Below are 26,863 nucleotides of genomic sequence, written 5' to 3'. Positions count from 1 at the left end.
TAGAGCTATGATCTAATTTCTTCTTGAATCAGACATGAAGTTATAATCAAAACAATGGTAAAAGTGTGAGGCCTGTAGGACAAGCAAAGGAACAATTGGAATAGATCTTGTATCTTTGGACATAGTGAAAATTTATTCTTATCTATTAATGTTTTTTTTCCTTTTAAAGTTTTTCATATAGATTTTGGTATTCTAATTTTTCATTCGATCATATTTATTTATCTTTAACCATTTTGATAATCATAACAAGGGCATTCAATATTTGATTATGGATTGAGGACATGGGAGTGAGCACTAATACCCAATATTTGAAATGGATTTAGACAATGAGTGAACTTTGATATGGATTGAGATATTGATAAATGAACTTTTATATGGATTAAAGGAATAAAATTTGATATGAATTGAGACAGTGTTGAATAATTATATTTGATATATATTGTGTTTGTGATACGGTTTGTAAATTACGATAGGACTTATAATTTGATATGATATTTTTAACATGTATGTTCTATGTCTGTGAATATCTAATTTGACGTATATTATTATTGCGAATTACGTTAGGGCTTACAAATTGATACGATTTGAGATGGTGTTGCTATGATTATATTTGATATAAATATTAAAATTTTAATACATTTCATAAATTTTGTTATCTGTTAATATTTGAACTATGGTGAAAAGAAAAGAAGAGAAAAGACTGAAAATAGGAAAAAAGAAGGTAATGCTAATTTAGTAAAAGTTCCATCTGAGCAATGCTATGGTCACCTGATATTTTTACAAGTTACGATTTTTGTTGACCTAAAAACCCTTCCTTTCCTTTCAATCACTATAATTTTCTCTCTATTGCTTCTTCTTTCGGTTTTCAAGTTTCAACCACAATTCATTCATTCATATTTCAGTTGCAAATCTCGAAAAAAGTCTGAGAAAAATGAATATATAAAGTTGGAGAGAGAAACACAGCAAAACACATGACGATGCCGTTGCAATAATTCACTTTTTCTTTCCCAACATCTTCCGTTTATTTTTTTATTGCCTACTCTGCTTACTCCAAGAGGGAGAGAGATCTTTCTCAAGGTACCCTTTTGCCATCATCATCATCTGTTTCTGTTTTTCTCTTATTGGTATCATCAAACTCATTGCTTTGTTGGGTTATCACTCATTTGGATCTCCATTTTTTCGTGTTTGTTTTCATGTCTGTTGATCTGGGTATGCTTGATCTTGTCTAAACTTTAATGGCTTTGTCCCCCTTTTCCCTTAACTTGTTTTGATCTGATTATCTGCTTGTTAAAGCTTTATTCTCACAAAGTAAGTGTGAGCGAACATAAGAGTTCAGTTTTTCGGCAGGGGCTGTTTAAATGGTTTAATTTGTTATTGTAACCAAACATTATAGATTAAAAGATCTTAATTTAAGTTTGAATTGTTGAATTCTTCATATTCAGTTTTTCCTTGCTTTTTGATCCCGTGATTGATCATGTTAATTGCTGCTTGGATTGCTCATCAATGGCACTATGCTAAAATTCCGTTGCTGCCTTGCAGCCTTCTGATTTTTGTGTGATCAAACAAAAAATACATTTCTTTCCTCAAAGTTCTCATTGTTGATTGATCTTTGTGTCAAGTTTCGAGCAAGATTGATTAGGGTATTCTCCTAAGAGCACGCGACAACTGCAAGCAAACGTTTGGAACTTAGTGTGTAGTATTTGTGGTCTTCTGTTATAATATAATTAAAATTATGGATTATTGGTTTAAAGAAAATCAGATTATCTTATTTAATTTTTTTGGCCAGAATAATATGAGATTATTAAATTTCATATCATGTGAAGTTGTCAAATGTGTGCATATGGAAATATGCTTCTTCTTTTTTAAGTTTAAATAGGAATGCTGGTTGGAGATCCGCTGTCAATTATTTGAACTTTATCTTGATGTTTTGAATTCAGCAATGTGTGATGTATACATTTAACACATCATTCATGTTTACACAACCTGAAAAGTTGCTATTAATCTTTTATATACTGGTGCGGACTATAAAATGCGATAAAGGAGATTTAATTTTATGGTAGATGTCATTCTTATTCTATTTTTATCACCAATTTTGCGACCAGGCTCAGCCAAGTCTTAGTCTTAGTATGGATACTGTCAATAGAAATTAAAGCTGTAATTACTGTAGTAGATCTGGTTTTGTTAGGTAGATATACATTCTTAAGACATTAGTCTCTTCCTTCTGATGTGGATCAAGTTCCAGACATTAATGTATGGAGGGGAGAAGATATACCTTGAAAGAAGGTCGTAAGACAGGATTCAGCTATTAGATTGTTGATGTTATTTAGAATTGTTTTACTTAGAAAAATACATGTCAAGTCATCTGGGTTGCATGCTGGACACATAAAGACTCTCTGAAATTTCTTAATGTAGGATCTTTAACAGTACATAGTGTCGCAGCATTGGCTTATTACTGAATATTGTGAAAGCTGTGACTTCTTTTTGATTGGTTCTGTTATAACAAGAAACTCTTTTTTCTAATATGGTCGTGATTATTGCACTGTTTTATTTTGTTTTCTTCTTATTAGTGCACTGTGAAATAGGAACATAATTTTAATCGACTAAAATTATTGCAAGTATTGATTAAAAGGGTTATTTTTTTTCTTTTTTTAAAAAATATTTTGTACTGTGGCTTAAATTGTGAGTGCATAATAAAATACATGTATTTCTCCAGTAAGTTTTGTGCAACTTCCTGATTCGTGCAGGTTGGATTCTCAAGTTGATCTGTTATATTTTTGCTTGATAAAACATCAATAAAGAACTCTGAGAAATGTCTAGCCCAGCAAAAGTTCTGGATCCTGCATTTCAAGGAGGGAGTGGGTCAAAAACCGTATCCTTAAGATGAAAGGCATATAATGAGTTTTGAATTTATGTACTTGAGTTTTTTAACTTTTTCTTTATATAAGAGCATATATATTTATTTAAACTTAACTTCTGATAAGAGAGATCAGAATCAATATTTTTCCAACACCACCACGAAAACAAATAATGACATATGCTTTTTGTTTTCTTTTTAGACGTGTGCTTATGTTCCATATACATATATGCTACATGCACCACATGCCCTAAAGCTAAAAATGATGAATTTACTATACCACTTGGCCCTATCACATGAGGCCGGACCAAACTTCTTAAAGACAAGCTTCAAAGCGCAGTTCAAGCATTCATCCGGAAGGGTCTAATAGCAGCAGATTTGCAACAACTTTTTGAAGGGGATCCAGTTGTTATCCGGTCGACATGTCTTCTGGAGATACAACCGTCTGTCTCTTATCTTTCCAACGGTTCTTGAATCGCATCAATCCGATATCGGGAACTCAAGATATGGTCATTTTACTGAAGACGGTGCATGCAGGAAATCCTATACGGGATTAATACGTTATTTTGTAAATATTACGAATTTTCAATATTTATATTGATTATTTGTAATATAATTTAATATAGGATGATTAATTATCTTTTTAGGATCAGATTTATTATTTTATTAGGAATTAAGGTTGGGTTAAAACAATATTTTTAGTTATTATTATTTTATTAGGAATTAAGGTTAAAACATGTTTAGTTTATTAATATTTTATTCTTTAGTTATTTAAGACCTTTAGAATTCAACCCCTATATAAAGGAGGCTTCATTCAACTTTGTAAATCAGATTTCTTTGATCAATAATACAACAAGAGTTTGTTTTTGCAAGTGCTGATTGCCTTGTGCCTTCGAAGCTTCTTCTCCTGGAGTTCTTTCAAGTTCTTGTGAGGGAGATTAATCTTCACACTCCAATTTGCCTTTTCATCGCGATTAGGAGGGTTGGTTAGAGCCATATTATCGTGTTTGCCTTTTCATTACGACTAGGAGGGCTCGATAGGACATTATCCATCGATTTTCCACATTCATCCACGCCATCAATCATCTTTACCGTTCACTTTCATAAGGGAGATCTTTGATTTCTTGGTTATTTTCTCTATTCTTAATTCCTTTATCTTTTGTTTATCTTATTTTTAATCTTGTTTCTTTTCTTGTTTCTAGCACTAAAAGAAACCCTAAAGAACCCTAGCTATTGCCGTCACCTTCCTCATTCATTCCTTATTGTTCTTCATCGAGTCTAGAGCTTTTCTAGGTTTGATTCTTCAACAAGAGCAACGTTCATCAATCCGCCACCGCTTCCCTATCAATTGGTATCAGATTTGGGCCGATTCTTGGAGAGAAACAAGCAATCTTGCTTGTTCTTGCACACAAAATCGTCAAGGTACCCCAACGGAGCTAGTTCACAAACGATTCAGCGTTTCAAGTTCTTTTTATTTAATTTTAATTTAGATTTAAATCCTTCTTGTTAGTTTGCTATTTTTTTTCAAAAAAACAAAAAAAAAGGCAAAAAAAAGCCAAAAAAGCCAAAATTTCAAAAAAATTGCAAACGAAAGTATTTAGGGTTGATTTTATCCATATATTATATTCATTCTAAGTGTAATTCCCAGTCCAAATTTCACCCCAATCGGAGTTCATTGGAGCCTTCAAATACATCATTCAAGTTTCATCGGCAGATTCGGTTTAGAATCTTGTCGAATTTCTTGAAAATTTTACAGGAGGAATTTCGTGGTGAAAATTTCCAGATTGAAACTTCATATATTGGAGATCATTCACACAAAATATCAGAATTTTTGGAGATCAAGAACAACTTCGAAAAAAAGTGATCAAGAAAACAGATTGTTTGAAGACTCACCGTTCAACAGAGTCTACTGGATACTACTGAAGGTATTTGGTTCTGAAATTTTACAGGTGGTTTCTTGACGCATCGAAAGACATTCAAGAAATTTTTCAGAATTTTTGGACACCGGTAACCCCCTCAAAAACGTTGCTCAAGTTGATCCAGCGTTTTCTAGGTTTTCTGGTTTGGTCCCTTTTTCTTTGACTCTTAGTGCTTTAGGTTCTTTTGTTTTTCCTTGTTATTGTTCTTTTGCATTATCTAACACATTATCTTCTTTGTGTTAGTAGGACTAAAGAGTTTGCATACTTATTCCTTCTTTGCATTCGCGTTCTCTTGGAGTCTAACTTTTGTTTGGCCTCTTAGAACTTTTAGGTTTTTCTTATCGCCTTTGCTAGTAATCAAACTCCGATACGAACTGTGAAAGACTACTTGGTATAGTGAGTTTTAAAGAGTACAAGATCGGCTTACTTGCCTCTCGTTGTGTTACTTTCTTGGAGTGACTTGTGAGGTTTCTTGCTTTGTTGAATTTATTTATTTTATTCTACTTTAAAATCTTCTTTGAGTGTTATAATTGCAGGATGGGCGACAATAACAATGAGACACTTACGGCTATCTTAGCCACACTTGAACGACTCACAACTCAATTTGATCAACTTAACAATGCCTTGAGAGAACGGCAAGAACTACAACTGGATCAACCAAACCAGAATCCAAGGCCAAACAATGCTGAACTTTTGGCCCCCAGGCGAGCACAACCACGTTTTCAAACACCCGAACTCTTTGCAAAACCAAAGTTCACGATCCCGTCTTTAAAGGAGACTACGACCCAGACAAGTACATCGATTGGGAAGGAAAAGTTGATCTCTTGTTCGCATACCATGACTGCCCCCAAGCTGAACAAGTTCCCCTCATCACCTTGGAATTCGAAGGATATGCTCACACTTGGTGGATGCAAACAAGGAAAAAGATCGACAACTACCAAATTCAACCAATCAGTCTTGGACCGAACTCAAACATGCCATGAGGAACCGATTTCTACTGACACATTATACACGAGAAGTTAAACAACGACTACACCGACTTCGACAAGGTAGAAGTTCAGTTGAAGATTACTACAAGGAGATGCAGTCCTTACTCAATAGGGCTAACATGAAGAAGAAGAAGACACCATGTCAAGATTCGTCGTTGGCTTAAACTCAAACATCACTGATCTTCTTGATCTCCATGGGTACGAAAACCTCGAAGATACACTAAAGAAAGCAATGACAATCGAAGCACAAATACAAAGGAGATTCCGATTCAGAGAACATTACAAGGTACTTCATTCTCTTACCAAGGTAATACTTCAAATCCTTCCTCATCTTCTACTCCATCTTCTCAAAAAAAGTCGAGAGATGACAAACTCGACAAAGAAAAACAACGACCAGCGAAGAATGAGACACTTCCAGCCCCTAAAGACGACACCCGAGCAAGAGACATCAAGTGTTTTAAATGCTTAGGAAGAGGCCATATCAGCCGCAATTGTCCAAACACGAGGACCTTAACCATACTAGGTGATGGATCTTACAATTCTGACTCTGATGACGACCTCGCCGACATTCCAGCACATGCCGAAGCCAAAGAAGACAGTGATGACTATGGAAGCGATAAGTACAATGGCACAATCTTGGTGATCCGTCATACATTGAACATCCAAGCATCCGACGAGTCTGACATACAACGTTCCAACATCTTCCGCACACGCTGCCTAATCAAGGAACAACCATTCTCCATCATCATTGATAATGGTAGTTGTGTCAACGTCATTAGCTCCAATGTTGTTGAATCACTCAAACTTTCTTGCCAACGACATCGAAACCTTATGCTTACAATGGCTTAATGAGAGTGCCGAGATGAAGGTGGTTAAACAATGCCTCGTTAATATCAAGATGGGAAAGTATTGTGACGACGTATGGTGATGTAATTCCGATGCAAGCATCCCACATTCTCTTAGGACGACCTTGGCAATACGACAATGACGTCACATATTATGGTCGAAAGAACATTTACACAATTCCAATAAAAGGTAAACCGTTCCGACTTAACCCCTACCCCCCAAAGAGATTTCATAGATCAACAACGAATTCTCAAGGAAACAGGGAATTTGAAACAAAAGGCAAAAGAGGTCACAACCGATAAAAGCCAAACAAATGACCCACGGGTGGTGAGTGAACCTCAATGTGAAAATAAAAGAGTGTCTCAAAACATTTATGCGAGTGCAAAAGACATAAGAGATACCCTTTTTCAAAATAGGCCGTGCATTCTAGTCCATTTCAAGGACTCCATTTTATCAACTATCACTAACATCACAGATTTGCCTAGTGTGTTTTCTTCTCTATTACAGGAGTTTCAAGATGTCTTAAGCAACCCACCGGATGGTTTACCACCTACAAGAGGAATCGAACATCAAATCGAATTCATCCCTGGATCAACCATACCAAACCGCCCCGCTTACCGATGCAATCCTGAAGAAACGAAGGAATTGGAACGACAAATAGATTCATTATTACAAAAAGGACACATCCGTGAGAGTCTTAGTCCTTGTGCAGTTCCGTCATTCTAGTTCCAAAGAAAGATGGCACATTCGAATGTGTGTAGATTGTCGACCTATCAATCGGATAACAATCAAGTATAGGCATCATATTCCACGCCTAGATGATATGTTGGATGAACTACATGGTGCAAGTATCTTCACCAAAATTGACTTGAAGAGTGGTTACCATCAAATTCGAATGAAAGAAGGTGACGAATGGAAAACAGCATTCAAGACAAAGTTCGGCTTGTATGAATGGCTTGTTATGCCCTTTGGACTCACAAACGCTCCAAGCACCTTCATGAGATTAATGAATCACGTTCTTAAGGAGTTTATAGGTAAATTTGTTGTCGTTACTTGATGACATTCTTATATACTCATCTTCTTTTGATTCTCATGTCATTCACGTTCGAATGGTTCTCGAATTTCTTCGACGAGAACATTTATATGCTAACATGGATAAGTGTGTGTTTTGCAGTGATAAGCTTATGTTTTTAGGCTTTATAGTTAGTGTACAGGGTATTCATGTAGATAAAGATAAGGTCAAGGCAATTCAAGAATGGCCCACGTCTACTTCCATCACCGAGGTAAGATCTTTTCATGGTTTGGCAAGTTTCTACCATCGCTTTGTCAAAGATTTCTCAACCATTGCTGCACCATTAACCGAGATCATCAAAAAGTCAGTTGAATTCAAATGGGGACCACTACAACAAAAAGCTTTGAACTTCTTAAAGATAAGTTATGTTCTGCCCCTATTCTTCATCTTCCCAATTTTCTAACACCTTTGAGCTAGAATGTGATGCTTCAGGCATAGGCATTGGTGCCGTCCCCATGCAAGAAAGACAACCTATCGCTTACTTTAGTGAGAAGTTAAAAAGTGCACAATTGAACTACTCTACCTACGACAAGGAACTTTTTGCACTCGTCCGAGCACTCGAAGTGTGGCAACACTATCTTCTCCCTAAAGAGTTTGTCATTCACACGGACCATGAATCACTCAAATGGTTAAATGGACAAGGTAAGTTAACAAACGACATGCTCGATGGGTTGAGTTCATTGAATCTTTCCTTACATCATCAAATACAAACAAGGGAAGATAACATCGTAGCTGATGCATTATCCCGACGATACACACTTATCACTTGAATGCATGCTACTGTTCTGGGTTTTGCACATATCAAAGAACTTTATCCTAACGATCCAGATTTTCTGAGATTTATAAACAATGTGTAAAAGGTGCTTTTAACAAGTTTATCTTGTAGATGGCTTTCTTTTCGCCATGAACAGGTTGTGTATACCACAAATCTCTTTGCGAGAATTCTTGGTTCACGAGTCACATGCCGGAGGACTATGGGACACTTCGGTATTCACAAAACACTTGATATGGTCATGGAACACTTCTTTTGGCTGCACATGCGTAAAACAGTGGAAAAGATTTGTGCATCATGCATCACGTGCCAACAAGCAAAGTCAAAGGTAAATCCTAATGATTTGTATACGCCTTTACCAATTTCTTCTTCTCCTTGATCGATTATCGATGGATTTTATACTTGGCTTACCCGCACTAAGAAAGGACGAGATAGTATTTTTGTGGTTGTGGACAGATTCTCAAAGATGGCACACTTCATTCCTTGCCATAAAACGGACGATGCAACACATATTGCTTTATTCTTTCGAGAAATAGTCCGCCTTCATGGCATTCCTCGCACCATTGTGTCCGATCGTGACACTAAGTTCATAAGCCACTTTTGGAAGGTATTATGGGGTAAGATTGGCACAAAACTTCTCTATTCCACTTCTTGTCATCCTCAAAACCGATGGACAAACCGAAGTAATAAATCGGATTCTAGGATCTTTGCTAAGAACTGTGGTAGGTAAGAATACCCGTAATTGGGAAGAATGTTTACCTTTTGTTGAGTTTGCTTATAATCGATCCATTCACTCCACAACAGGTTATTCTCCATTCGAAATAGTTTATGGTTTTAACCCACTAACTACTTTGGATCTTATTCCCTACCTTTAGATCAGGTTGCCAGTTTAGATGGTGAAAGAAGGCTGCTCTTGTCAAAGACATTCACGCCAAAGCCAAACTCAAGATGGAGAAAACCTACGAGGCAATCGCAAACCGAGTTAACAAGGGCCGACGACATGTCACCTTTGAACCAGGAGATTGGGTATGGGTTCACATAAGAAAAGAAAGGTTCCCGACACAAAGGAAATCCAAGCTAGACCCACGAGGCGATGGCCCATTCCAAGTTCTTGAACGAATCAATGACAACGCCTACCGCATTGATCTTCCCGTGAGTATAACGTGAGTGCATCTTTTAATGTTTCTGACTTATCTCCTTTTGATATTTCAGATTCGAGGACGAATCCTTTTAAGGAAGGGGGAGATGATACATGCACCACATGCCCTAAAGCTAAGGATGATGAATTTACTATACCACTTGGCCCCTATCACACGAGGCCGGACCAAACTTCTTAAAGACAAGCTTCAAAGCGCAGTTCAAGCATTCACGGAAGGGTCTAATAGCAGCAGATTTGCAACAACTTTTTGAAGGGTATCCAGTTGTTATCGGTCGACATGTCTTCTGGAGATACAACCGCTGCTCTTATCTTTCCAAACGTTCTTGAACCGCATCAATCCGATATCGGGAACTCAAGATATGGTCATTTTACTGAAGACGGTGCATGCAGGAAATCCTATACGGGATTAATACGTTATTTTGTAAATATTACGAATTTTCAATATTTATATGATTATTTGTAATATAATTTAATATAGGATGATTAATTATCTTTTAGGATCAGATTTATTATTTTATTAGGAATTAGGTTGGGTTAAAACAATATTTTTAGTTATTATTATTTTATTAGGAATTAGGGTTAAAACATGTTTAGTTATTAATATTTTATTCTTTAGTTATTTAGGACCTTTAGAATTCAGCCCCTATATAAAGGAGGCTTCATTCAACTTTGTAAATCAGATTTCTTTGATCAATAATACAACAAGAGTTGTTTTTGCAAGTGCTGATTGCCTTGTGCCTTCGAAGCTTCTTCTCCTGGAGTTCTTTCAAGTTCTTGTGAGGGAGATTAATCTTCACACTCCAATTTGCTTTTCATCGCGATTAGGAGGGTTGGTTAGAGTCATTATCGTGTTTGCCTTTTCATTGCGACTAGGAGGCTCGATAGGACATTATCCATCGATTTTCCACATCCCACGCCATCAATCATCTTTACCGTTCACTTTCATAAGGGAGATCTTTGATTTCTTGGTTATTTTCTCTATTCTTAATCTTTATCTTTTGTTTATCTTATTTTTCTAGGTTTGATTTTTCAACAAGAGCAACGTTCATCAATCTGCCACCGCTTCCCTATCAATATATATGCTACTTGTTTTTTGCATAAAGACTGTTGCATTTGACATCTTATAGCGGGACTGAAATCTGGCGTATTGAGAATTTTCAGCCAGTTCTGTTGCCTAAGTCTGACTATGGAAAATTCTATATGGGGGATTCATATATTGTCTTACAGGTGAAGATTCTGTTTCTCTCTTGTTTTCTCTATTTTTGTGTGGACGCACACCGCAGTACATGGATTTTTTAACTTATTATGGGCCAAGATAAATCATTCAAGGTGATTTACTGCTTTTTTTGTAATGTCTCAATCACTTCTTTTATATGCTATTTTTGTAGACAACATCTAGCAGGGTTCATATCTATATGATATACACTTCTGGATTGGTAAAGATACTACTCATGTGTTTTCACTGCATCTACTTTACTCTTCTTAATTTGTTCAGGATTTAAATGTGCCTTCAAATGAATTAAGACATCTTTCGAGATCATTTTCTCACTTGCAGGATGAGGCTGGATCAAAACAATTGATCTGGATGCAGTACTAGGAGGGCGTGCAGTGCAGCGCAGGGAACTTCAAGACCATGAATCTGACAAATTTTTGTCATACTTTAACCTTGCATTATCCCATTAGAAGGCGGCGTTGCTTCTGGATTTAAAAAGGCAGAAGAAGAAGAGTTTGAAAGGCAGTTTATATGTCTGCAAAGGAAAGCGAGTTTGTTAGATTGAAGAAGGTATCCGATGTTCACTACATATGTTTGATGAGTAGGATAGAAGAAGGAAGAAACAAAGTTCCTTGAACTAATTATATAGTATTTAATGACTATTGAGAATCAACTGAATACCATTTTGTGTTATGCCCTTCAGGTCCTTTTGCTCGATCTTCATTGAATCACGATGATGTATTATCCTGGACACACAGAATAAGATTTTCAGTTCAATGGTGCAAACTCTAATATTCAGGAAAGAGCAAAGGCATTAGAGGTTATCCAGTTCTTAAAGGAAAAGTATCATGATGGAACGTGCAATGTTGCAGTTGTTGGTAAGGGTTTATGCATTTACCGGATCAACAATGCTGTTTTTTCCACTTTCCTACTAATCTATGAGTACTAATTGAATTGCGTGAAAGGTTTATTTATTTTACTCTGAGGCTAGTATATTTGAATATACATTATGTAATCATTCTGCAGATGATGGAAATGGACCTGGGTCCGACTCTGGTGAGTTTTGGGTTCTGTTTGGTGGTTGTTTCACTAGGAAAGAAAGTTCACAATGAAGATGATGTTATTCCCGAGACTACTCCTGCTAAACTTTATAGGTATTTTATGTTTATTTTTACTAGTGGCGAATGAAGATTGTGCCTTTAAAGTTTTGCTAGATTAAGATGCAAATACTATGCATCTTTTTATATGTTGGTAACTATAATTTAGTTTCTTAGTGATTGCAACCAGATTACTATTGTAAGTAGGCAGTTGAAAACTTTTTGGTTGAATATTATTTCTGTTACCATTGTATTTGGAGGTATATGTCTTATAAATTGCTAATTAGTATTCACTGGTTTCTGTAGCATAACTGATGGTGAGGTGAAGATAATAGGAGGGGAATTATCAAAAGGCCTACTGGAAAACAACAAGTGCTATATACTAGACTGTGGTGTGAGGTTTTTGTATGGGTTGGACGGTGACACAAGTAGAGGACAGAAGGCTGCCTGCAAGTTGCCGAGGTAAGCTTGAGCCATGGTATTGATTCTTCATGTATTTTAAGAAACACGAATTCTCATTCACCTTTATCTTCAGGACTTTGTTGGTGGCCAGAAAAGACCAAAACAACCCGCATTACCCGTGTCATCCAAGGGTATGAAAAATTTCATTCAAGTCCAACTTTGATTCTTGGCCTGCAGGGACAACACTGCTGGTGCTGAGGAGGGAAGAGGAAAAGTAGCCGGTAGGGATCAATTACTAAGTTGCAAATTACACTTATATTTGTGGTTAATATTGAATGGTGTTTTTCTACTTCTAGCTTTGCTGAAGCAACAAGGAGCTGGTGTCAAGGGATGAGCAAAAGTGCTCCCGTAAATGAAGAGTTCCTCCTTTGCTTGAAGGCACTGGAAAGATGGAGGTCGAGTAAATAGTCTGCTTGGGTTTTGCCAGTTGACTTAAAAGACCAAGTCTCTTCGCTCAAATACAGTGTTGCTTATTTTTCAGGTATGGTGCATCAATGGCAGTGCCAAGATACCATTGCCAAAAGAGGATGTTGGTAAATTCTATAGTGGAGACTGTTACATTGTGCTTTATACCTACCACTGGGGTGAGAGGAAAGAAGATTACTTTCTATGCTGTTGGATTGGAAAGGATAGCATTGAGGTAAAATGTTTTTCTTAGTTGATATGAAGTAAGTTGCACAATATGCCCTTGCCCTTTCAGTCATTCTCCTTCTACTCTCTGTTCATGATAGAACTTACAGTCACATAGCAATGTGAAACAGTGGAGTTCGATGTTAAAAAAGTATGGACTAGAGTGCTGCCAATATGAGCTGTTTGTCATTACTAAATAATATGAATGCCTACCACTCATGGAATTTAGAGTCACCTTTGTAATTTCATGCACATGTGTAAAGTTGGATCTCCACCAAATTTGGATTCTTTAGCTGCCAATTCATTATCATTAGTTTTTGTCTCTTTTCAAGATTAAAGCACTTCCAATATCAGAGCCCCGCTTTTTTCCATTCCTCATGTTTCCGTACAGAGAAAGAGATGCTTTTGTAGTTACATGTGAAATTGATGGACCATTTTTCTGGTGATGTCCATTCCTGCTATGTTATTGCTAAAAATATACATATTTCTTAAATCAGGAGGACCAAAAGATGACTGCTCGGTTGGCTAATACAATGTTTAACTCGCTTAAGGGGAGGCCGGTTAAGGTATCATATAACCTTTGGCTGAATACCATGATTCTAATGCTTGTGTTGCTAATATATGCTTCTTGCAGGGTCGAGTGTTTGAAGGTAAAGAGCCACCGCAGTTCATTGCACTTTTCCAACCTATGGTGGTCCTTAAGGTATTCAATTTAACCTCAAATTTAGAATCTCATTTCGAACTGCTTGAGGGTCTTGGTTTAGAATTGGATGGTATGACTAATTTTCCTATGAACGATTCCTATCTAGGGGGTCTAAGCACTGGTTGTAAAAAGATAGAAGACAAAGGCTTGACAGATGAAACCTATACTGCAGATTGTGTTGCTCTATTCAGATTTCAGGAACTGCTGTGCACAATAATAAAGCACTGCAAGTTAATGCTGTATGTATTAGTTGGTTATTTTGTCAATTTCCCCCCCTTTAAAACTTACATACAAATCACTAGTTCAGTTTAGTTATTTATTTTTGCATGCAAGTACATTTTAGACCCTAACCTGTTGACACCATTAAGTAGAACCTTGTTTGATGCAACACATTTTTCAATTTGCACTGACAAGTTGATAGTTGAACCTCTGTTTGATTTTGAGGAATTTCTTTTAAAAGTTTGGCAAGTTAACAGGCAAACAATTGAATGTTTCTATCTCTTCTTTTCCCAATGAGTTTCTTTCATCGACAAAATTTGATGCATCAAAAAGATATCCCATTGTTTTTTTTTCTAGTTTAACAATCTTGCCTATCTCAAATAATTTGAGATTTTTTTTCATTTATTTCTGGAAGTAGTAGATTAATCTCTTCCTATCACACTTCCAAAAGCATATATTATTCATAATTTGATGCATCAAAAGCATTATAGTATTCATCTTGTCTATGAAGTTTCCATCCCTTCTGCTATTCTCTCAAGCAATGAAGAAAAATCCTTTTGCTATGATTTTACTAATTATAATGTGACATTATTTATTTAGCCAATGAAGCTTACTCATAATGTCCTTGGCTTTTAGTTCATTAGTGCTATAAAAGAAATTTGTTTTCCCCTGCTAAGGTATCTTATTTACATTTATATGTTGAAAAGCAGAGAAGGGAACAAATGCATCTTCATTCTCCCTTCATTAGATGCAAGCTAATTATTGACATCAAATTTGTGATGATGATTGTATTCCAACAGTTTATTGTCATGCTGTGTGCAGCACTGTCATTCCTTTCGTAACCTAACATCAATGCTTTCTTTTCAAAAAAAAAATCTTTTTTAGGTGGCAACATCATTAAACTCAACTGAGTGTTTCCTCTTGCAATCTGGATCTTCAATTTTTACTTGGCATGGAATCAAAGCACTTTTGACAGCAGCAATTAGCTGCAAAAGTGGCAGAGTTTCTGAAGGTATATTCCTTATACAAGTTACAGTCTAGAATCTAAGTTCCACCAATTCGAGTTGACTAATTAATCACTACATCTAAAATGCAATAACAGGAATATATGCTGTATATCAGTTCTAATCAAATGGTAAGATAATTCTTGTAATGTACAGTAATTTTTTAGCGTTCTATTTAAGTTTTTCTTTGATCAGAATTCGGCTTATTGTACCTATGTATTTGCAACTTTCTCCTTTTGAATTCTTCTGAATACTTGTGAGACAAGATAAAATACTGAAAATTAAATATTTAGTTGCTTTTTTCATCTCTTGCATATGTATATTTCTAGAAGGCATTTTAGTTATGGGTTTCACCTAAATGATAAAAGTCAATAATTGCACTATCTAGTTCTTTCAAGCAACTCCTTCAACCATTTCAATCATTCATATATTCATATTCTTTTGCATTCAGCCTGGAGGTTTCTCTTAAACATGCTAAAGAAGGAACGGAGAGCAATGCCTTCTGGTCTGCACTTGGGGGGAAACAAAGTTACCAGCAAAAGGGCATCTACAGAGACTGTCAGGGATCCCCACTTGTTCACTTTCTCTCTTAATAAAGGTGTCTTTTCTTATTATGATGTGTGATTTGCTTCAGTTGTTAATGAAGCTTATTACCATTCTAACTGTTCTTTCCATGATTTTGTCTTTTCCACATGGACATCTCAGGAAAGTTTGAGGTGAGTTTTTTTTATGATGTAATTACAGTCGTTCCTACGGGCATCCAAGTGTCTTCTATGTATAAATTTTCATTCCGCTGTGCAGGTTGAGGAAGTTCACATTTCACTCATGATGATCTCTTGACAGAAGACATTTGATACTTGACACACATGCTGAAGTGTTTGTTTGGGTTGTCAATCTGTGGACACCAGAGAAGCAAATGTTTTTGAAATTGGCCAGGTATAAATAAAACATTGATTCCTTCATTCTTTTATATTTCCAATAAACACGTTATTCATTTTAGAAGTTATTTGCAGAAATATGTAGACTTCGCCGTGTCTCTAGATGATTTGTCCCCAAATGTTCCACTTTACAAAGTTTTTGAAGGAAACGAACCCTGCTTCTTCACACATTCTTTTCATGGATTCCACCCGAGCTATTGTATGTGTCCATGACTGGATTTTTTTTATCCTTTTGATTTACTGTCACTTCAATTAATGTTAAATCATTTTTGTATCATTTTCATCTTCATCAACAAAAAATTATGAGCATTCCTATTTTCAGCTTGTTGATTCAAAATGGGAGAATATTTAGAATCTGTATGGTTTCAACCAGAAATGTTTGAATACCAATGCAATTGTTTTCTAATGATAAAATGTTTGAATAGTTTATGTAGAGTCTGTATAACTAAATAACCATTTAATCACACCTTTAGCCATCAGATGTACCTGTTTCACATGTTTTATTTTCCTATGCACTAAATATAGTAAAATGAGGGAAAATAAGCATACCAATTGATATCAGCATTATAATGTGATGTCACTCGCAATGTACCTGGATAATAAATAATACGTAGCTATTCTTGAATTGATATCGTATGACACCCTTTTTAGTTTTCAAGGGTGGATTAACAGAGATTTGACTGACATTATTCATCCTTTCATATATATTGCATTCAACTTTATCTGTTTGATATTATACTTAGATATGCTCCTTGACACAGGTGGAAGGAACTCATTCCAGAAAAAGGTGGCATTGCTCTTTGGAGCTAGTCATTCTGTAGAGGCAAGTTTTTCCTTAGTTCTCATGAAGTAAAATTTTAATGCTGAAGTTTCTGTCTGTGCTGAGAAATTTGGATCATAAAAAAATCTAACTGAGGTTATTGAATTCTTTTTGGCTTCCTGTTAATCTTATTATGGCTTTTTTAACAGGTTAAAAAAATGTTTAGTTTTTAATTCATTGTCGATTTCAAGAACCATTTTATATTAATCATACCGCTACAGAATTCAGAAAGATGGCGTGTCTTGGTTGACATGTAAAGAAAGTTTTAAGATGAATTTAATTACGCTTTATGACTGAAAATTAGTAGTGGTGCTCCTAAAGTGGAGCCTTGAACCTGACCTTTAGCTTTTTTGAGGGTGACGATTGTATTGGTAAATTAAGGACAAGTGATACTATGTCATGTTTGTAGATGATAATTCCTTGGTCTCTCTTTTCTCAAAAGGAAAAACAATTATATTTACTATATGTACTAGTTTTCCTGACTGATGATTCCATGCTCTGCTGAGACAGGTCAAGTCCAATGGAACCAAGGGGGTCCCACTCAAAGAGCTTCAGCTTTAGCTGCCTTATCTTCTGCATTCAATCCATCTTCTGCGAATTCTCTCTCTCTCAATATGTATGTATAGTTTCGACTGCTTATACGACTTAACTTTTCCTGAGCTCTTTTCTGTCTTTTTTTTCTACCGTATCTACTTTGAAGTCTCAATTAATAAAACTGAAGAGTTAGTAAGTTGAACCTGTTAATTCATCTATATTAGCTGTCTAGTAAGTTGAACAGATTTTTTTATCAAGGTTGAACAAGACTATTAGCTGTCTAATCTGGGAAAAGCATTTTTGCTTTATGGCGTCTTTCATTCAAAACTTCAAATGTTGTCAATTTGATTCTTATGTTTAATTCTTTGATATGGTTCTGCACCTTCCACTTGAAGCCCTATTTTACAAATGGTAATTTATCTAAAGTCATCACGTTATGTCATCCTCACCTGCCCCTACTTTGCGACCCTCTCTTCTCTGATATGGTTATGTACCTGCTACTTGAAGCCGATCTGACATTAGGTTTTCACTTCAGAAAATGAACCATTTTGAATTATCCCTTGTACTACTTTTTCTTTTCCTTTTTCTTTATTTCTATCTAATGAGTTATGACAATGGTTGCTGCAATTTGATTTCAGTTTTGCCTACATTGCACACACTAATTCATTAGTATTGAAAATTGACACTAGGGAATGGTGAAACTTCATATCCACCATATTATCAGGAATCTAGGAGAACCATTTTATCATTTACTTTCAGGAACTATAAAGAAAGTCATGGTGTTTGATTAACCTTATTGCCTAAGCAAGATGTCTAGTTGTTCACATCATACTCAATTAGGGATGGACTCTAATTTGATGCTTTATTGGCTTCTGATTATCTTGAGGGTTGATTCATCAACTTTGTTTTATCAATCAGCAAAGACCAAGTGGATCAGAGAAGGGTTGCAAGCATAGGTTACTAGTAATAACAAGAAGGTGCTTCATACTGTCTTTTGGATGTTAATGAAAAGAGAATGTTTGGATTATATTTTTTTTAGTCTTTAATTTTCCCTATTATCATTGTGTTGTATTTTTTGAAAATTTAGTTTTGTTTTCTCCATCTCAGATAATTTCGGCCTGATAATACATTAGTTTCTTCTTTTTTTAATGTGTTTGAACATCAGTTCTGCCTGTATCGCCAATCATGTATATTTTAACTTTAGCTAGTTTATTTGACCCTTATGCTTTCTCCTCCATTTCCTTGATACATGTCCTATGTATTATTTGCTTTCTTGTATATTATTATGGCTAATTTTCTGTGCCTTTATTTGAGAATTCGAGGCATTTGTTACACTGCTTATGAGTTAAGGATTTGATATGTGCCATTGTTGCAGTCTCAGGCTCGATCCAATGGAAATAATGGTGGGCCTACACAAAGAGCATCAGCTCTAGCTGCCTTATCATCTGCATTCAATTCATCATCAGCAAGCAAAAAGTCAGCTCCAAAGCCCTCCAGCACAGGTCAGGGTTCGCAAAGGGCAGCAGCTGTAGCTGCTCTTTCTGCAGTTCTTACTGCTGAAAAAGAAGACGCAACTGCAGGATGGATCCCCCGCAAAATCTGCTAGCAGCACTCCTGCTGTATCTACCCCACCTTGTAAGAACCCGTGTATTTTGGAATAAGAGATATCTAAAAAACAGAAACCATTGCTTTAAGCTGGCCCACGAGAAGTTGCTGAAGCTAGCTTCTTTATTGAATTTGACCTCATTTTTTTCATATAATTGAGATTGTACAGCCGAAACGAAAAGTGAAGCAGACCCTTCTGAAGTTGAGGATTCTCAAGAGGTTGCTGAAGCCAAGGAGACAAGTGTAGTACCTGAAACCAATGGGGTGGATTCAGAACCAAAGCAAAAGATACAACTGGATGAGAATGGTACATATAGTTATGAGCAACTGAAAGCCATATCTGGTAATGCTGTAACCGGAATCGATCTCAAACGGAGAGAGGTTTGTTCTGCCATCAATGTTTCAATGTTTTAACTATTTATCTACTTTCCCCGAACACATTGTTCTTACTCTTTGATTACCCAGACTTACCTGTCGGATGAGGAGTTCCAGACAGTTTTCGGTATGGAAAAAGAAGCATTCTATAGATTACCAAAGTGGAAGCAAGACCTGAAGAAGAAGAAAGTTGATCTATTCTAAGAATTCCAGCAAGTGAGATTATGTGCTTCATCTGCATTCTGACTAGCAATCCGTCATTTATTTTGATCTCAAAATCTGTTTGGAAAATTGTGTTGTCGATGGTATACGGTTTCTGGAATGGTATGTCTTAGCATCCAAGATTTTATCATATGATGTTGTCTGAAAGAGTGATATTTTTGGGGGATTTTATTTTTTCTACCTTCTCATAGTGACACACATAGTAGACAAGGACAGCTTTGGCATGACAAGCCAGCATTCTTTCACTTGGTATGCCGTGTATCTCCATAATCATTGTTTGTTATTCAACTCTCATTTACTTTATTTTCCATTGTTTTGATTTGTTAAAGGAAGGTGATGTATATGATATTGCATTTGTATTGAACTCCAATATAAGTAATGAAAATTCATTGTTTGAGAGAACCTTTTGTTTTCACATTCTTCTTATTATAGATTGTGGGAGATGATTGGAATAGATAAGCTTATTGATTATTTTCTTTTCTTTTTTAAATTTTTTTCTTGGTGAATGAAAATATTTTATACACATTTTGAAAGTTATTCAACCATAATCATTTACGCAATAGAAATATTTATATAATTCTTTTATTTGAATGGGTTTTAATTGTTTTATTTAAAGAAAATGATATTTAGGTATTTTTAGCTGAGCTATTTAGGGTTAAAAATAGAATTTTTATGATATTTTTAAAAGGTTTACATTTTGTGGTAGCGTCTCCTTGAACAATATTATTTAATGTTTGGAAGAGAAACCTGTCATTAGTGTATTTTGAAAAGAAAAAGGATATAAATCCAACAGAATTATAAGACCATCATTTTGGTGCTTTGGACAAGATTTTTTGAGCATATAATAATATTTTTAGGGATAATTGGTATTTTTAAAAGTTGTGTCTGAAAATAATGACAATATAAATCAGATTTTGATTAAAAAGGATTAGCGTATTCCAATATCAACTAAAAATAATAATGGGTGAACTATTAAAAGTGTTGCTTTCCTTTATATCTGTTCAATTTTAGTTATTGGTTTAAAAAAAAGTAGCATTTTTGATAACTTACATTATCAATTTATAACGTTTTCATCATTGGGACATTAAATATCATTAGTTTAATGATGTGATATGACAATAAAAGAGGTTCGTTTTTAATTTGACTATTGAACTTTAGATAAAATATTAATTTAACCTTTAAACTTTCATTAGAATATCAATTTGTCCTTTGATCATTAGATAAAATATTAATTTATTCTATGAATTCAACCAAAGTCTCCCACCCACGACCTTCGCTCACCGCCATCGTTGGTGACTATTGGTCACCGTCGTTGACAATTGTTGGACTCCAAAATTTCTAAATCACTTCCATTTGACAAATCTAATTTTTGGTTCATCGAAAAATACCTTAAACTCTATAAATTTAGCCTAGGATCTTTTTACTTCCTTTAAAATTAAACCACAAAGATAAATGTATTATTGTTGTTTGATTTTAAAGGAAGTCAAAGGGTTCCATGCTTGATTTGTAGAGTTTGATATATTTTTTTATAAAACAAATATCACATTCACGTTCAGAAGGTCAAATGAGAGTGATTTGTAAAATTTAAGGCCCAACAGTCGACGATGAATGATAATGAGGCGAGTGACACTGTGACAACTGAGGGTAGGTGATTTTAGTCAGATTCAAGGATTAAATTGATATTTATTTCAAGTTCAATGATCAAATTAAAAATTAATCCCTTTCACTAACGTGCCACACCATTAAAACTAAAAATATTTAACGTCCCGATGACCAAAACATTATAAATCAATAATATAAATTATTAAAACATAACTTTTAAAATCAATGACCAAAAATGAATTAAAAATGATCGTTTTAATACTTTACTCAATAATAATTCACATATTTTAAAAAAAAGTAAAATCCATTATAATATGAACATACAATGCTAGATTTGTCTCTTTCTTGTCTTCTTCCAGCCGGGCATATAATTGAACATCATTTCTTCACCATCCACCATGTTTTGTTTTCCACATTATTACAAAATTATTTAACAAAATCTAGAGTAATATAATTCTACAAATAGAAAAGAAAAGGAAATATAACAATAGAGTGATGGGTGTAGGTCCAACTCATTTTCAAACTTTCGAAACGTGACTATTAGAAGCGATAATTCCAAAATTTAAACATAAATTATAAAATAAATAGAAAATATATACAGTATACTTATTGAATAACAAAACTTCAACATACATATAGTGAATATTATTTTCTATAAAGTCTAATTCATATATATTTTTCTCAGAACAATCCCATGACCACAAGAATCTACTTAAAACTTAGTTTTACAATCTAAATGTATCATATAAATTATGTTTTAATGAAATAATAATAATTTACAGATGAAAAAAATTATTCATTTTTTAAAATTTTCTGAAAAGCCAAAGTTTCTTTTATTTTGCTAGCAATCCCTATAAACAGAAGATTCCACTTCAATTAAACATATTAGCTTCATAATTACGGAATTACTATTACCATGATGGATAATTGAATAATCTGAAACTGAGTTGGGACTCAATCCCATAACTGAACTGGGCTTCCTGAATTGACTCAGTAGATGTAATCAAATTTATGTTCTTCAGTATGTGTCCATTGCCGACGAGTTCACTCAAAATTCCCGACTAAGAAATGGAACTCTTCTTCTTATGCTGCATTGTAGCTCTGACTATCTCCGTCAGCATCGCATTGCTTAGTCTTCGAATTCCCCTAGCTCCACCCATCAAAATCCCCGAGTTAACCAGGTGATGAGACTGAGTTTTCTCCGAGTTCCGCTTGTTATGCTTACCGGAGCTTCTTTCCTTCGCTAATATATAAACCGACTCGGGGCTCCGATTCCTGACACGGCCAAGCGGGTCACTCAGTAACATTAAATTTTTAACATCCGATAACATTACATGCTTGAAATTTCGCCGAAGCCTACCCAATAACATCGGGTAAGAAGCCCATCTTCTCAAACTCATCGGAACGTGATCTAGGAACCCAGCCAGCGAGTTCTCAGGATCCAACCCATTCACATCAAACCCCACAACCGAGCCATAAGTCAACCGAGTTGACTCACAACCTTCAGCTTCAGTTGAATTACTATAACTTCCTCGGCTCTTCTTTCCCCAAATAGTCTCCTTCACATCTTTCTTCCCAGATTTCCAGAACTGGGTCGAGTCAAAACTCAAGACCGAGTCACGTAAACCCTTACTACCACTCGAGTCGTTGTAGTGTCGAACAAGTTTGAAGAAGGATTCGTTCTCTTCCTCAATAACAAAGCTGAATCTCGAAGATAAGGAAGAAGATCCGAAGAGTAAAACAGTGTCGGCTCTCGAAGTGACGCCCGACCTATGCAAGACTCGCAAGAAAAGCCTGAGATAATCTTCGTTCACATCTTCGATAACATGGCCGACAACAAGGTCGTTCATGGCTTTCGTGCCGCGCCTATACAAAGTTCCCATCCCTTGTAAAGCGAAAGAAGCACTGGGTTTTTTATTGCACTGTAAGGATTTATGACCCCACATTGGAAAGAACCATTGGGAAGAAGAAAGTTGGGGTTTTTGGGACAAGATTCGACGAGGGGTTTCCATGGCTGGTGAGGTTCGAGTGGAGGGTTCAAAGGTGGAGAGCGTGAAGAGGAGAAGAGTGAGGGGAAAGAAAAGAGCACAGAGGAAGATGGTAGATAAAGCTTTACTGAGAAGTAGACCGGAGCTTGTTCTGCGAATGGAGTTGGCGATTTTATTTTGGTCTTCGGGGAAGAAGACCAGGAGTAAACCCATGGCGCCCCTGCTTTCTTTGTTGGCGATGGGTTTGGAGTTTGGCTTAGCTGCGAAACTCATGTCTCTCTTCTCTCTCTTTCTCTAGCTATCTGCCTATCTCTTTTCTTTTTGGCTTCGAGTGGAAAGTTTCAGAACAACAAGGGGCTGCTATATTTCACTAAAGCAAAGTTGTTCATAATTACTTAATTTGCTAGTTATTTAAAATTAAGTGTCCTCTCCTTTCTCATTTGTTTTTATGGTTTATTGTTTTAGGGTTACAGTACTAGCATATATGGTTCCTGTAGTAGCAAACCGCATATATCACCACTCCATGATAACTAAATAAAGTGAAAGGGAAAGATGTAGGAAGGACAAGTGGGTTTGTGTGAGGTCCCCGTCCCTTGTTTGCAAAATGCATGTGTTTGCTTCTTATTGGTCATGTACTTATGAGGGTGTGAATGCATGCATCTCTTCCAACCTTATCCCAGTCTCATTCCGAATGGAAGCTTCCAATCAAGCCAAACCAAACCAAACCTCAACACCCTTTTCTTTTCTTAATTGTAATTTGGATTAACCCGTTCTTTGTTTTACTATCTATACTTATAGAAGTCAATTTGATACCAATTCAGTTAGTGGTTAAAGGGAGTTTTCTCTCTTGAGATTTTGGGTTCGAACAATTATGTTTGTAGGGTATATATACATTGTCAATGGTTAAAATACTATTTTTTAATCAATCCATATTATATATAAAATATTAGTGAATTATTAAATTTTCTTCACTGTTTAAGCAAAATAACTGGGCTGCCGAATAAACTGTGAATTGGGCTGTTTTAAAAAATTGATCCAACTTGAAATTTTGTCGTAGGCTTGTACACAAGATCTAAGGCTGGTGGGTAAGAATTTGGGCTTCATGGTTGGCTGAATTGAGCACTAGCTTGGGTTTAGACACATTTGTGGGTACTATCTGCTTCTTGGACATCATTTTGGGCTGCAAAATGGTGCAACTTAATTAGAAATAAGGGTAAATGTTTGTAATAGTCACTGTGTTTCATAAATGTTCTTACTCACCGAATTTTTAAAACAATAACATTTTGATCACTTATATAATTATTTTATAAAGTTTTGGTTATTGAGACTGAGACGTTAAATGATGTGATATATTAGTAAAAGGGGTTATTTTTAAGAGAAAATAATCTCATTGACCAAAAATGTGAACTTGGACTATCGCAATGCGAATATGTAAATCGCAATGCGATAGTCGACTATCGCATTGCGATTTACATATTCGCATTGCGATAGTCGACTATCGCATTGCGATAGTTCAAGTTCGCATTGCGATAGTCCAAGTTCGCATTGCAATAGTCGACTATCGCATTGCGATAGTTCAAAATCGCAACGACTGGTTGTATTGCATTTGTTTCTTAAGAATTTTCTCTAAAAAGATAGTATTTGCGCGGACGTGTCGAAGACACATATTATCACGACCCGACCCGAGACGAGACGGACGGCGGCGGCGGCGCGCGAGAGTCCCCCTTGTTCTCTATCACTCAACAAGGAAGTGGGAAAGCCAAGCCTTAAATACCATTCCCAATAGTGTTTCCAATACTATGTGGGATTGAGCATTACCAACACTTGTTCCCAATACTATGTGGGATTGAGCCTTAAATAGTGATATTATTTTTGAATGTTTTGCTTAAAATTGCAATAATCGCGATTGATTGTAGATTAACATTTAATTATGACATATTTAATCGTATAATACTAATGCAATTGGTTGCTGATTCAATTGTTTTAAGGTGCATGATTGTTAATTGTTTCCTGAATAATCACATTGTATTGGAAACAAGTGTTGGTAATGCTCAATCCCACATAGTATTGGAAACACTATTGAGAATGGTATTTAAGGCTTGGCTTTCTCACTTCCTTGTTGAGTGATAGAGAACAAGGGGGACTCTTGTGCGCCGCCGCCGTCGCCGTCCGTCTCGGGTCGGGTCGGGTCGTGGTCGTGGTCGTGGTCGTGGTCGTCCAAGTTCGCATTGCGATAGTCGAAGTTCGCGTTACGAATCTGGAAACTGATTTGCGATACCGAAGATCGCGTTGCGAATTATCGATCACATTGCGATTTAGTTGGTCATTTTGGCAAATCCAAAAAAAGTTGGTTATAATCGTATATTATAAGGTATTTTTGGTCAATGAGGTTATTTTTTCTATTTTTAATTTGATACCTAAACTTTATATAAAATACTAATTTAACCTCTATATTTTAGATAAAATATCAATTTAATCTTTAAACCTAACTAAAGTCTCCGTTATCAGTCGCCACTCACCACTATCATCGATCATCGCCGGTCACCACCAACTGCCACAAGTACTTGCTCGTGTTTGCAATGGTAGTATGGAAGGATTTCAAGGCCGTTAAAAATCGTTCCTATTATTCAAAATATATCTAATTTTGGATATAATTAAGAAACACGATAGATGAGAATGTTTAATATATAAAACATAATATACATGCATAAATTTAAAGAAACAAAGTTGTCTCTTTCCCTAGCAAAGTATTGCAAATGCTTCTACATCACATGCTAACGATGCATTGGGTAGCTTTCTAAAATTGTTCAGATTTTTATTTTTGGATCTACATTTGACTGTCAAACAAGATAATAAATTTGCGGAACTTGAGGCATTTTTTTTATGAAATTGACATTAAATTCACATTTAATAGGCTAAAAAGAAGTGAATTAGATGTCCATGATAGTAGTCGGGGTGACAGGAAATAATTGATGACAATGGTGAGCGGTGACTGACGATGAGGGACTCCGATCAAATTTAGGTTTAAATTGATATTTTATCTAAAGTTTATGAGTCAAGTTAATATTTTATCAAAAGTTCAGGGATAAAATTAAAAAGCAACCCTTTTTTACCATCGTGCAACATCATCAAACTAACAACATTTAATGTTTTAGTGAGCAAAATGTTATAAAATGAAAATATGAGTGACCAAAATATTACTTTTTTTAAAAAATTAGTGAGTAAAAGTAAACACTTCCAAAACGAAGGTGACCATTGCAATAGTTTACCCTAAAAATAATGTAAAAACCTAAGTATGACGCCAGAATGAATCTAACGAACTTTAAACATGTTTGTTGGCGTGTACAAAACATCATAAGCTTCCTTAGAATGTTAAAATCATCTGTTTTCCCCATCTATGAATCTCCATTCCCTCCTTTGAAAAGATTCACCCTCAAACATTCTTTTTTGTTCACACTAGTACATATTTATTATACGTGGAGTCGGTGGTAGATTTATAAATTTCTTTTAGGTAAGAATACATACATTAATAATATAATTTTTTTTTATAGAATTGACAAAAATAAAGGTTAGAATAGGAGCAACCAAATAAAATAGATAATTAACCAAATAAAATTCAGATTTGAGGATGAACACGTTAAGATTAGATCTACCTATGTGAGGAGCAATTTAATTGAAACCTCTCAATATATCAAAATATTTTATCAAAAAATTAGAAATTAAAATATTTCTATAATTGTGTAGAGTAGGGATGGGCATGGGACCCGAACCCGACGGGTTCTAACCATTTCGGGTCGGGTTTTTTAAAAAAAATTCAGGTTCAGGTTTAGGGTGAAAAAT

At 35.4% G+C, this 26,863-nt stretch overlaps 2 long non-coding RNA genes and 2 pseudogenes across 2 annotated transcripts; 3 read left to right on the top strand and 1 right to left on the bottom strand.

The window, feature by feature from the left end:
* The first annotated feature begins 824 nt into the window (after positions 1-824).
* Positions 825-10,757, top strand: LOC120216873. Its single transcript, XR_005525100.1, has 3 exons — positions 825-1,077; positions 2,745-2,869; positions 10,739-10,757. It is a non-coding gene; the product is annotated as an uncharacterized LOC120216873 (long non-coding RNA).
* A 598-nt stretch (positions 10,758-11,355) lies between these two features.
* On the top strand, positions 11,356-13,840 carry LOC120216508 (annotated as a pseudogene).
* Positions 13,841-18,606: 4,766 nt separating this feature from the next.
* Positions 18,607-19,832, top strand: LOC120216868. Its single transcript, XR_005525098.1, has 3 exons — positions 18,607-18,866; positions 19,006-19,217; positions 19,302-19,832. It is a non-coding gene; the product is annotated as an uncharacterized LOC120216868 (long non-coding RNA).
* A 1,999-nt stretch (positions 19,833-21,831) lies between these two features.
* On the bottom strand, positions 21,832-23,488 carry LOC120216859 (annotated as a pseudogene).
* Positions 23,489-26,863: the final 3,375 nt, after the last annotated feature.

Source organism: Hibiscus syriacus, unplaced genomic scaffold (assembly GCF_006381635.1).
Source record: "Hibiscus syriacus cultivar Baekdansim isolate YM2019G1 unplaced genomic scaffold, ASM638163v2 tig00000765_pilon, whole genome shotgun sequence".
NCBI classification, from domain to species: domain Eukaryota; kingdom Viridiplantae; phylum Streptophyta; class Magnoliopsida; order Malvales; family Malvaceae; genus Hibiscus; species Hibiscus syriacus.
The sequence above is the reverse complement of the archived record's forward strand: the minus strand, read 5'-3'. Positions and strand labels throughout refer to the sequence as shown.